General features: G+C 47.1%; 1 protein-coding gene across 1 annotated transcript in view; it reads right to left on the bottom strand.

Annotated features, from left to right (window-relative positions):
* Positions 1–9,967, bottom strand: part of RMDN3 (regulator of microtubule dynamics 3) — a 76,480-nt gene extending 66,513 nt beyond the window's left edge. Inside the window, exon 1 of the mRNA XM_040412248.1 lies at positions 9,842–9,967. The gene's annotated coding sequence lies outside the window, so the exon portion shown is untranslated. The remainder of the gene's footprint in view (positions 1–9,841) is intronic.
* Between the last annotated feature and the right edge of the window lie 3,898 nt (positions 9,968–13,865).

Genomic DNA, 13,865 nt, shown 5'->3' with positions numbered 1-13,865 from the left:
GCTGCTGTCATTCCGACGCTGCTCACTCATCCAATCACTGGCCTTTGGGGTGACCTGCCACTGGTTGAGCCAGCATGTTACGCCAGGATCGGTATCGGGGGACTGGTATGAAATATGGGAAATATGAAATGCAGGGCAGACCAAGGCCTCATGCACACAACCGTATTCATTTTGCAGTCCGCAAACCACGTATCTGCAAAATACGCATCCGGTCCGTGTGCCATCCGCTCTTTTTTTTGGCAGACCGACTTCACTGGTTCCGTATTTTGTGGACATAGTTTATCTTTTTGCGGAAAGCACATATGGATGCAGAAAGCGCATGGATGATTTGTGCGCTTTCCTCATCTGTACATCCGTTCCAGAAAAAGACAGAAGGCTCCCATTACTAGTCCACAAAATTCGGACAAACGGCGCATTGTATTTGCTGACAACAAAGAAAAAGTGTTGCGTTAATTTCTACATTTTTGTTTCTATTAGGTGTTAAAATTAAAGAGGGTCGTCTCACCTCCGACATTGGGGGCATAGTACTAGGATATGCCCCCAATGTCTGATAATGTTATCTTTAGAACGGGGCCCGCAAAGTGAAGGAGGGCGCACCACGCCTGCGCAGCCACCCTCCATTTAATCCTATAAGAAGTCCTATTGAAAGAAATGGGAAACGACATCGCAGTGGTGAGCCGTGTAATTACAAGCGTCCCATTCACTTCTATGGGACAAGTGTATACTACAGAGCCGTCCCATAGAAGTGAAGGCGATGCGACGGCGAGGAGGCAAACAATGAAGAGAAGGTGCGGCCTTCTCTTTAACCAGCTGATTGGTCCCGGGGGTCGGACCCCCGCCGATCTGATATTGATGACCTATCCTGAGGACACGTCATTAATATTAAGCCACTGTGCAACCCCTTTAAGAATTAATAAATAAAAATGTGTCCATTTGGGGTATTCTATTGTCTCGTTTACATCTGGAACCAGTTTGCAGAATCTTTAATTATACATTGCTGAAATCTGTTCCTAACACTTGGGGAAATTCCATAAATAATGGTCAAATTTCAGTGAAACGGGTCACTTCTGTGAACTAATGCACGACACCAAATCACCTATCATCCTCCACACATTTTTCTCTCTTCAGGATCTGTAGATGCATATGTTGCAGATTAAGGCAGGGCTCCAGATGGCGACCAGTCACAAATGGCGCCTTAAAATTTGCAGCTGGCGACAAGACTTTTTAGTCTTGTTGCCATTTGTGACTGGCCCGCCGCGCTGCTGCGCAGCCTAGTATCAGTTAAAGAACAAGGCACGCGCCACGCTCTCTTCACTAGCACAGTGGAGAAGAAGGGAGACCCTACCTCCCCACTGTGACGCGGCCGCCACTGCCACCAATGGGGAGATAGCAGGGAGGAGGAGGGGAGGAGCTGTGGCCACTGCCACCAATGGGGAGATAGCAGGGAGGAGGAGAAGCTGTGGCCACTGCGCCACCAATGGGAAGATAGCAGCGAGGAGGAGGGGAGGAGCTGTGGCCACTGCGCCACCAATGGGGAGATAGCAGCGAGGAGGAGGGGAGGAGCTGTGGCCACTGCGCCACCAATGGGGAGATAGCAGCGAGGAGGAGGGGAGGAGCTGTGGCCACTGCGCCACCAATGGTGAGATAGCAGCGAGGAGGAGGGGAGGAGCTGTGGCCACTGCCACCAATGGGGAGATAGCAGGGAGGAGGAGGAGCTGTGGCCACTGCGCCACCAATGGGGAGATAGCAGCGAGGAGGAGGGGAGGAGCTGTGGCCACTGCGCCACCAATGGGGAGATAGCAGGGAGGAGGAGGAGCTGTGGCCACTGCCACCAATGGGGAGATAGCAGCGAGGAGGAGGGGAGGAGCTGTGGCCACTGCGCCACCAATGAATGTAAAACATATTAATACAAGTGTCTGCAGCGGTATCACAGACCCGGCCTCAATAACAGGGTATGCGATACGCGGCAATTAACCCCTCAGATGGCCCTGTTATTAAGGCCGGGTGCCGGGTCTGTGATACCGCTGCCGACACTTGTATAAAGGAGTTAGAGGACCTTTCATGGGTCCAAAGAATATGAACTTATCAGCAGGCTGCATAGAGCGGCGCCCAGGGATCTAAGTGCACTTACTATTATTCCTGGGCGCCGCTCCATTCGTCCGCTGTGGCCCCCGGTATTTTCAACATTCAGAGCAAGGAGGAGGAGGAGACGCCAGTGTCTCTCCTTCTCCCTGACAGCAGCGCTGTCCAATCGCAGAAATCGAGAAAAAAAAAAACTCCCTCGCTCTGAGCTGTGATTGGACAGCGCTGCTGTCAGGGAGAAGGAGAGACACTGGAGTCTCCTCCTCCTCCTTGCTCTGAATGTTGAAAATACCGGGGGCCACAGCGGGTGAACGGAGGCGCTCTATGCAGGCGCCAACTGGTTGCGCAGTGCCCCCCACGTATTAGTATCATTGGTGGTGCAGTGAGCCCTCCCTAGTATTAGTATCATTGGTGGTGCAGTGCGCCCTCCCTAGTATTAGTATCATTGGTGGGGTGGTGCAATGCGCCCTCCAAAGTATTAGTATCATTGGTGGCGGAGTGCCCCCCCCTAGTATTAGTATAATTGGTCGGGTGGTGCAGTGCGCCCCCCCTCCCCCCATTATTAGTATCATTGGTGGCGCAGTGGCCACAGGCCCCCCCTCATTGTTATATGGGGGCCACAGGGTCCCCTCCCCTCCATTAGTGGCAGTGGCAGATTACACTGCTGGGGCTCTGATCGGTTACCATGGCAGCCAGGACGCTACTGAAGCCCTGGCTGCCATGGTAACCTCCCTGCTGCTGTGTGTACAAAGCACAGAGCAGCAGGGACAGTGTGAAGTCCTAGTCACCCAAATAGAGATCTATCAGGGTGAATAGGACAAGGGATGAAAAGATCCAGCTTATAGCACCTAAGGGGGGGGGGGGGGAGTTTAAAAAAAACACCATAATACTAAAAGTTTAAATCTTTACAAACAATTAAAAATAAACATATTACATATCGCCACATCCAAAAAAGTGTGAGCTATTAAAATATTTTAAAAAATTCCCGCTCTGGTGAAGGCCGTAACAGAAAAAAAATCTGAACCGCGCAATTTGCCATTTTTAGTCACCTTATCCCCCAAAAGATGTCACTGAACATGAGAGGTATGTGGTGCTGTATTCTCCTATATGTAGAGCGGGCTCACCACTGTGACCTGTGTCTCATCTTCTTCTCCAAGTCCTTTTTTTAATTATATGCATTTTAAATTTGGCAACTAAAAAATTTAAATTTGGCTCCTACATTTTTTAGTTCAGGAGCCAATGGCTCCTGGTTATTTGTTTTAGTCGGGAGCACTGTAAGGCCTCATGCACACAAATATATTTTGTTTCCGTGTCTGGTTTATTGCGGATAGGATGCAGACACATTTATTTCAACGAGTCCGCAAAAAATGCAGACAGCACACCGCGTGCTGTCCACATCCGTATGTCTGTTCTGTAGCCCTGCAAAAAAGATAGAACATGTCCTATTCTTGTCCGTTTTGCAGACAAGGATAGGCATTGTTACAATGGATTTGCAAAAATAAATAAAGACATGGATGCAATACGGATGTCACACGGAACCAAAAGCGCACAAAAAACGGACATGAATCTGCCCTATTTATCACCGATTTTGTGCATTGTTTGTTTATATTAACAACCCCATTGAAGTCTACGGGGAAAAGCACTTTACAATTGACATGCTGCGGATTTTAACCCCTTCCCGACTGCCCACTGACTATATACGTCCTATCTGCCCAGGGTATGTATATAAACGGTCAGGAGCAGGTCGGGTCCGGGCTGTGAGACACAGCGGGGACCCTGAGGAGCAGTCTATTACCACTCTTGCCTTTTCCAGTGACGGCAGGAGATTGTGGAGGAGCGCAGGGAGGGGAGCCAAGCTGCTTCTTCTATTAGTCCTAGTGGTCATGTGACCGCCGGGTGTGTCTGGGGCTAAGGAGACCCCGATCAGCTCTGCCTGTGTGTAATGTCCCCACAGGGGGCTGTTTCCCCTATCACTGGGGATCCTGTGGATGCCCCAGTTACAGTGTAGACAGTGAAAAAAAAGTAAAGGAAAAAAAAGAAAAAAAGTGTCAATCGACCCATGTATCTCTTCCAGTGTAAGTACTTTATAAGGGCTGTGCAGCGATTTACAGTCAAGTCCATAAATATTGGGACATTGACACAATTCTAACATTTTTGGCTCTATACACCACCACAATGGATTTGAAATGAAACAAACAAGATGTGCTTTACCTGCAGACTGTAAGCTTTAATTTGAGGCTATTTACATCCAAATCAAGTGAACGGTGCAGGAATTACAACAGTTTGCATATGTGCCTCCCACTTGTTAAGGGACCAAAAGTAATGGGACATTTGGCTTCTCAGCTGTTCCATGGCCAGGTGTGTGTTATTCCCTCATTATCCCAATTACAATGAGCAGATAAAAGGTCCAGAGTTCATTTCCAGTCTGCTATTTGCATTTGGAATCTGTTGCTGTCAACTCTCAGGATGAGATCCAAAGAGCTGTCACTATCAGTGAAGGAAGCCATCATTAGGCTGAAAAAACACAACAAACCCATCAGAGAGATAGAAAAAACATTAGGCGCGGCCAAAACAACTGTTTGGAGCATTCTTAAACATAAGGAACGCAGCAATGAGCTCAGCAACACCAAAAGACCCGGAAGACCACGGAAAACAACTGTGGTGGATGACCGAAGAATTCTTTCCCTGGTGAAGAAAACACCCTTCACAGCAGTTGCCCAGATCAAGAACACTCTCCAGGAGGTAGGTGTATGTGTGTCAAAGTCAACAATCAAGAGAAGACTTCACCAGAGTGAATACAGAGGGTTTACCACAAGATGCAATCCAAACAGGAAGGCCAGATTAGAGTTTGCCAAACAACATCTAAAAAAGCCTTCACAGTTCTGGAACAACATCCTATGGACAGATGAGACCAAGATCAACTTGTACCAGAGTGATGGGAAGAGAAGAGTATGGAGAAGGAAAGGAACTGCTCATGATCCTAAGCATACCACCTCATCAGTGAAGCATGGTGGTGGTAGTATCATGACGTGGGCATGTATGGCTGCCAATGGAACTGGTTCTCTTGTATTTATTGATGATGTGACTGCTGACAAAAGAAGCAGGACGAATTCTGAAGTGTTTCGGGCAATATTATCTGCTCATATTCAGCCAAATGCTTCAGAACTCATTGGACGGCGCTTCACAGTGCAGATGGACAATGACCCAAAGCATACTGCAAAAGCAACCAAAGAGTTTTTTAAGGGAAAGAAGTGGAATGTTATGCAATGGCCAAGTCAATCACCGGACCTGAATCCGATTGAACATGTATTTCACTTGCTGAAGACAAAACTGAAGGGAAAATGCCCCAAGAACAAGCAGGAACTGAAGACAGTTGCAGTAGAGGCCTGGCAGAGCATCACCAGGGATGAAACCCAGCGTCTGGTGATGTCTATGTGTTCCAGACTTCAGGCTGTAATTGACGGCAAAGGATTCGCAACCAAGTATTAAAAAGTGAAAGTTTGATTTATGATTATTATTCTGTCTCATTACTTTTGGTCTCAGAAGTACAACTTGAATGGGGTGAGTACTTGTAATTACACTGCGCCACCTCTACAGGGGAGACGACCCGTAGTGTAATGACCAGGAAGCTGCGCTCGGATGGAGTACTGCCTCCTCTTCAAACAGCTGATCGGCAGGGGGTGGGGGTGAATCAGATATTGAGGATAGGTCATCAATATAAATCGCTGCACAATCCCTTTAAATCTGACAGAAGGACACCCAAATGATATGTGCCTGATAATGCCGGAAGTTCACTGACGAAATGCTTATGTTATTAGTGCATTGTACTCATTAGCAGCTAAAAATCATTTTTTCAATTGGTCTTTATTAAAAATATGGAGCCCTTTTCTCTGTACAGAACTGAGATGCTCTACTAGCAGGATCCGAATTTTCTCACTGTTCCGTCAGTTGAGGAGCTGACGGGATCCTTATCTCTGCTCTCTGACATTATAAACACTCAGTGTAGCTCAGCTCTTATCTTACTGATAAGAATATGGTTTTATTAAGTGTTTCTGACCTCTCAGTAGTTTAGAGATGAGGGTTATTAGATGACCAGTCACACAGCTAGAAAAACAGTTAACCCTTTGTGACAGAATGGCTGAATATTTTGAATAAAGACCAATTGAAAAAATTATTTTTAGCCCAAAATGAGTTAAATGCAATCATAAAAAAAATGCTGAAAGTGTACATAGACTTTAACCCCTTAAGGACACAGCCTTATTTCACCTTAAGGACCAGGTCATTTATCGCAAATCTGACCAGTGTCACTTTATGTGGTGATAACTTTAAAACGCTTTTACTTAGCCAGGGCATTCTGAGATTGTTTTTTCGTCACATATTGTACTTCATGACACTGGTAAAATGAAGTCAAAAAAATTATTTATAAATTTATAAAAAAAAATACCAAATTTACCGAAAATTTTGAAAAAATTGCAAATTTCCAATTTGCAATTTCTCTACTTCTATAATACATAGTAATACCTCCAAAAACAGTTATTACTTTACATTCCCCATATGTCTACTTCATGTTTGGATCATTTTGGGAATGATATTTTATTTTTTGGGGATGTTACAAGGCTTAGAAGTTTAGAAGCAAATCTTTAAATTTTTCTGAAATTTTCAAAAACCCAATTTTTAGGGAGCAGTTCAGGTCTGAAGTCACTTTGCGAGGCTTACATAATAGAAACCACCCAAAAATGACCCCATTCTATAAACTACACCCCTCAAGGTATTCAAAACTGGTTTTACAAACGTTAACCCTTTAGGTGTTCCACAAGAATTAATGGAAAATAGAGATACAATTTCAAAATTTCACTTTTTTGGCAGATTTTCCATTTTAATATTTTTTTTTTCCAGTTACAAAGCAAGGGTTAACAGTAGGGATCGACCAATATAGATTTCTTAGGACCGATATTGATAATTTGTGAACTTTCAGGTCGATAGCCGATAACTTATACCGATATTCTGGGAATTTTCATTTTTGAAAAAAAAAAAAAAAATTCCTACACAAATCTGCTGAAAATTAATATGTTTATTGATAGCGTGTAGGTTTTTTTTTTTTTGCAAATCTTTCTTTTTCATTTATACTTAATATTTTGGTGTTTGTTTTTTTTACTAACCTTTAGCCCCCTTAGGGACTAGAACCCTTGTCCTATTCCCCCTGATAGATCTCTATCAGGGTGAATAGGAGCTCACACTGTCCCTGCTGCTCTGTGCTCTGTGCACACAGCAGCATGGAGCTTATCATGGCAGCCAGGGCTTCAATAGCGTCCTGGCTGCCATGGTAATCGATCGGAGCCCCAGGATTACACTGCTGGGGCTCTGATCGGAGGAGGAGGGGAGAGGGGACCCTGTGGCCACTGCCACCAATGATTAATACTGGAGGGGGGGGTCGCACTGCGCCACCAATGATTAATACTGGAGGGGGGGGGGGGGCGCACTGCGCCACCAATGAAGATAAGTCTCTCATTCATTCATATACAGGAGGCGGGAGCTGCAGAATCACATAGCCGGCTCCCGACCTCTATGAGCAATAGCTGCGGTCCGCGGTACCTGAGGGGTTAACTACCGCAGGTCGCAGCTACCGCTCATAGAGGTCGGGAGCCGGCTATGGGATTCTGCAGCCAGCTCCCGCCTCCTGTATCTTCATTGGTGGCGCAGTGGCCATAACCCCTCCCCTTCTCTTGTCCTCCTTCCTCTCATTGGCGGCAGCACAGGGGGGAGGAGACACTGCTTCCTTCTTCCCTGTGCTGCTGAGGGAACACGGAGAGCGCTGACAGCAGTGCAATCTGTGTTCCCAATACGTTATCGGTATATCGGCAAAATAGATACCGATAACGGTCAAAATACTGAATATCGGCCGATAATATCAGTAAAACCGATAATCGGTCGATCCCTAGTTAACAGCCAAACAAAACTCATTATTTATGGCCCTGATTCTGTAGTTTATAGAAACACCCCATATGTGGTCGTAAACCGCTGTACGGGCACACGGCAGGGCGCAGAAGGAAAGGAATGCGATACGGTTTTTGGAAGGCAGGTTTTGCTGGACTGTTTTTTTTGACACCATGTCCCATTTGAAGCCCCCCTGATGCACCCCTAGAGTAGAAACTCCAAAAAAGTGACCCCATTTTAGAAACTACGGGATAGGGTGGCAGTATTGTTGGTACTAGTTTAAGGTACATATGATTTTTGGTTGCTCTATATTACACTTTTTGTGAGGCAAGGTAACAAGAAATAGCTGTTTTGGCACCGTTTTTATTTTTTCTTATTTACAACATTCATCTGACAGGTTAGATCATGTGATATTTTTATAGACCAGGTTGTCACGGACGCGGCGGTGCCTAATATGTATACTTTTTTTATTTATGTAAGTTTTACACAATGATTTCTTTTTTGAAACAAAAAAAATCATGTTTTAGTGTTTCCATAGTCTGAGAGCCATAATTTTTCCAGTTTTTGGGCGATTATCTTGGGTAGGGTATGATTTTTGCAAGATGAGATGACGGTTTGATTGGCACTATTTTGGTGTGCGAATGACTTTTTGATCGCTTGCTATTACACTTTTTGTGATGTGAGGTGACAAAAAATGGTTTATTTAGCACAGTTATAATTTTTTATTTTTTACGGTGTTCATCTGAGGGGTTAGGTCATGTGATATTTTTATGGAGCCGGTCGATACGGACGCGGCGATACCTAATATGTATACTTTTTATTTATTTATGTAAGTTTTACACAATAACAGCTGTATATTGCAGGGGCTGGAGAGATGGTGTGATGGTATTTATATGAGACTCTATGGCGGAGGGAGGGAAATAGTGTTATTTACATGGGACTGTATGGCGGAGGTGATGAGGAATTATAATTTCTGAGGACACTAAACAGAGGAATATAACTACAGGGGGCACTGGAGGCGGCATTATAAATACTTGGGGCGCTTCAGGGCGAGCTTTATAACAGTAAGGGGCAGTATAAATATTGGGGGCACTTTAAATCCTGGGGGCATTAGGCGTTCTTATTTCTACTGGGGGCTCTATAGGAGGGATCCGCATTATTTCTACTAAGAGCACTATGGGGGGGGGGCTTATTACTACTGAAGGTCTGTAGAGAGCTTTATTACCACTGGGGGGACAATAGGGGGCCTTATTTCTACTGGGGGCTCTGTTATTAATACTGGAGAGCTCTTCTACTAATGGAGGCACTCTTATGTAGCATTATCACTGTTGGGTCCAGTAGGGGGCAGTATTACCAATGAGGCCAATTCACTTCCATGGGACTGATCCGTCCGTAGGTCATGTGACCACTATACACGTGGTACGCCCCCTGACCTACACTAGTCTAAATGCATACATTAGTCAGCCCTTTAACCTCCATAAAAACCCAGTATGGAATAGCCCAGCAAACGTCCCTTTACTGGAGGCCATACTGGTCTAGGGGCGACCATGTCTCTGACGGCTCAGAAAGCTCCGGCCACAGTTTAACCCCTGAGACTGTCTGCCTGTGGTGGAAGGGGTTAAATTCTATAAAAGCACTCAGTGGGCGGGGCCAGAAGAAGAGCTGGACTGTACACGTGACCCGCCTCTACGGAGAGGGCCACATGCACACTATGGCTGTACAGCGGGGCACGTCCAGCCTAGTTCTGTCACAGGGACGCAGTGGACGTGCTCCAGCCGCACGCTTCTGAAGGAAGGCCCAAAGCGCGGTGTGAACAGGCTCTTACCCGCTTCTTCCTGCAGCCGGGGGAAGAAGCCGGCTTCACGTCACTGCCGTATACCAAGCCCGTCCCAGAATAACGGTTCAGCCGCAAAGCAAAAGCCGAAGGAGCCTAGAGAAGCTGTGGGATGTCAGGGTCATGTGATCGGTCACGTGCATGGGCGGGGCCACGCCGGGGAGCAGGTTGGGGTGGGCGATGAGAGCAATGCATGTGTGAGGAGACGTTCTCTGTGCCGTAGTGGAGCGCTATGTGTGTGTGTATGTAGCAGAGCTGTATGTGAGCGCCGTGTGTATGTAGCAGAGTTGTGTGTGTGTGGGGGGGGTACACCCAGCAGAGCTATATGTGAGTGCAGTGTGTATGTAGCAGAGTTGTGTGTGTGTGGGGGGGGTACACCCAGCAGAGCTATATGTGAGTGCAGTGTGTATGTAGCAGAGTTGTGTGTGTGTGTGGGGGGGTACACCCAGCAGAGCTATATGTGAGTGCAGTGTGTATGTAGCAGAGTTGTGTGTGTGTGTGGGGGGGTACACCCAGCAGAGCTATATGTGAGTGCAGTGTGTATGTAGCAGAGTTGTGTGTGTATCATATGCATGCAGCAGAGTTGTGTGTGTATCATGTACTTACAGCAGTGCCCTATGTGAGCGCCGTGTGTATGCAGCAGAGTTGTGTGTGTATCGTGTACTTACAGCAGTGCCCTATGTGAGTGCAGTGTGTATGTAGCAGTGTTGTGTGTGGTGTACACCCAGCAGAGCTGTATGTGAATGCCATGTGTATGCAGCAGAGTTGTGTGTGTATTAGGGCTGCACGATATGGGAATTTTGTGCGATTGCGATTAGGGCCCTAAAAATTGCGATAACGATGTGCGATGCGATATTTTAAGGGAATTGTGCTAGAGGTCTATTCGCTTGGATTTTCCCATAAGAGCCGCTGACGCGGCTGGGTATGACATAGTTATGGGGGATCTGTGGAGGACGCTGTTATGGGGGATCTGTGGAGGACGCTGTTATGGGGGATCTGTGGATGACGCTGTTATGTGGGGGATCTGTGGATGACGCTGTTATGTGGGGGATCTGTGGATGACGCTGTTATGTGGGGGATCTGTGGATGACGCTGTTATGTGGGGGATCTGTGGATGACGCACTGTTATGGGGTGGATCTGTGGAGGACACTGTTATGTGGGGGATCTGTGGAGGACGCTGTTATGTGGGGGATCTGTGGAGGACACTGTTATGTGGGGGATCTGTGGAGGACGCTGTTATGTGGGGGATCTGTGGAGGACGCTGTTATGTGGGGGATCTGTGGAGGACACTGTTATGTGGGGGATCTGTGGAGGACGCACTGTTATGGGGTGGATCTGTGGAGGACACTGTTATGTGGGGGATCTGTGGAGGACGCTGTTATGTGGGGGATCTGTGGAGGACGCTGTTATGTGGGGGATCTGTGGAGGACGCTGTTATGTGGGGGGATCTGTGGATGACGCTGTTATGTGGGGGATCTGTGGATGACGCTGTTATGTGGGGGATCTGTGGATGACGCTGTTATGTGGGGGGATCTGTGGATGACGCTGTTATGTGGGGGATCTGTGGATGACGCTGTTATGTGGGGGATCTGTGGATGACGCTGTGTTGTGGGGGATCTGTGGTTGGCGCTGTTATGTGGGGGATCTGTGGAGGACGCTGTTATGTGGGGGATCTGTGGAGGGCGCTGTTATGGGGGACCTGCGGAGGGCACTGTTATGGGGGACCTGCGGAGGGCACTGTTATGGGGGACCTGCGGAGGGCACTGTTATGGGGGACCTGCGGAGGGCACTGTTATGGGGGACCTGCGGAGGGCACTGTTATGGGGTGCTATGACACATGGGGCCACGAGGGGGGCCAGCATAAGACACACATATAGCATCTTATGCTGGTCCCCCTCATGGCCCCATGTGTCCCTTCATGTGTTAACTCTCCTATTCATAAAATGGCCAGCCTCTGTACTTTCACTATGAATGCACTCACACTGCAGAGAGCGGCAGAGAGCGAGCCGGCCGGCGCGTGACTGACGTCACTGGTACGCTCCTCCCACTTAATTCAGGAAGCAGGAGCGTGACTAAGTGACGTCAGTCCCGCGCCGGCCGGCTGCCTCGCTCGCTCCCGCTCGTCGCTGCAGTGCATTCATTGTGAAAGTAAGTACAGAGGCTGTAATAGGACAGAGGACTTTTTTTATCAATAGGGGCCCCTTCATATATAATAATCGCTGCATTTTCGGCTCGGCCGAATCGCCAAACCGCATTTGCCGATTATCGCGATTCGATTACTTTTGCGATATATCGTGCAGCCCTAGTGTGTATCATGTACATGCAGCAGTGCCGTATGTGAGTGCAGTCTGTATGTAGCAGGGTTGTGTGTGTATCATGTACTTACGGCAGTGCCCTATGTGAGTGCTGTGTGTATGTAGCAGAGTTGTGTGTGTATCATGTACATGCAGCAGAGTTGTGTGTGTATCATGTATATGCAGCAGTGCCGTATGTGAGTGCAGTCTGTATGTAGCAGGGTTGTGTGTGTATCATGTACTTACAGCAGTGCAGTCTGTATGTAGCAGAGTTGTGTGTGTGTATCATGTACTTACAGCAGTGCCCTATGTGAATGCCATGTGTATGCAGCAGAGTTGTGTGTGTATCATGTATATGCAGCAGTGCTTTATGTGAGTGCAGTGTGTATGTAGCAGAGTTGTGTGTGTATCATGTACTTACAGCAGTGCAGTCTGTATGTAGCAGAGTTGTGTGTGTGTGTATCATGTATATGCAGCAGTGCTCTATGTGAGTGCAGTGTGTATGCAGCAGAGTTGTGTGTGTATCATGTACATGCAGCAGTGTTCTGTGTGTATCATGTACTTACGGCAGTGCCCTATGTGAGTGCTGTGTGTATGTAGCAGTGTTGTGTGTGTATCATGTACATGCAGCAGTGTTGTGTGTGTATCATGTACATGCAGCAGTGTTGTGTGTGTATCATGTACTTACGGCAGTGTTGTGTGTGTATCATGTACATGCAGCAGTGCCCAATGTGAGTGCAATGTGTATGTATGCAGCAGTGTTGTGTGTGTATCATGTACATGCAGCAGTGTTGTGTGTGTGTATCATGTACATGCAGCAGTGTTGTGTGTGTATCATGTACATGCAGCAGTGCCCAATGTGAGTGCAATGTGTATGTATGCAGCAGAGTTGTGTGTGTATCATGTACATGCAGCAGAGTTGTGTGTGTATCATGTACATGCAGCAGCGCCCTATGTGAGTGCAGTCTGTATGTAGCAGAGTTGTGTGTGTATCATGTACATGCAGCAGTGCCGTATGTGAATGCCATGTGTATGCAGCAGAGTTGTGTGTGTATCATGTATATGCAGCAGTGCCTTATGAGTGCAGTCTGTATGTAGCAGAGTTGTGTGTGTATCATGTATATGCAGCAGAGTTGTGTGTGTATCATGTACATGCAGCAGTGCCGTATGTGAATGCCATGTGTATGCAGCAGAGTTGTGTGTGTATCATGTATATGCAGCAGTGCCTTATGAGTGCAGTCTGTATGTAGCAGAGTTGTGAGTGCAGTCTGTATGCAGCAGAGTTGTGTGTGTATCATGTATATGCAGCAGTGCCGTATGTGAGTGCCAGGTGTATGGTGAGGTGAGTAAAAAAAGAGTGATGTGAGGGAGGCACTATTGCCTGTTAGGAAGCACAATGATGGGCATTTTGGGCATGGTCAGTGTTGGGCTCTTTTGCCCAGTAAAATGCCAGCTTGTCCCATGGAGGCCGCGTCCTGTAGTTTGTGTTTTTCACATTGTATAATATTTCTTTTATTGTTTTAATGGAGCAGAAGAGAAATACCAGTACCAGTGTGACCCTCTCCGGGGGTCCTGTATAGTGAGACAGGGACCCTTTCAGCACTTGCCCCCTATGCCCTGTCTCTCCATCCCATGTAGCAGAGCTGTGTGTGACATGCTCTTACATGACATAGCCGGGCTCTCGCATATTATTACACAGCCCCCCACCCAGGGGCTTCTT

The sequence above is a fragment of the Bufo bufo genome, chromosome 11 (assembly GCF_905171765.1).
Source record: "Bufo bufo chromosome 11, aBufBuf1.1, whole genome shotgun sequence".
Lineage (NCBI taxonomy): Eukaryota > Metazoa > Chordata > Amphibia > Anura > Bufonidae > Bufo > Bufo bufo.
The sequence above is the reverse complement of the archived record's forward strand: the minus strand, read 5'-3'. Positions and strand labels throughout refer to the sequence as shown.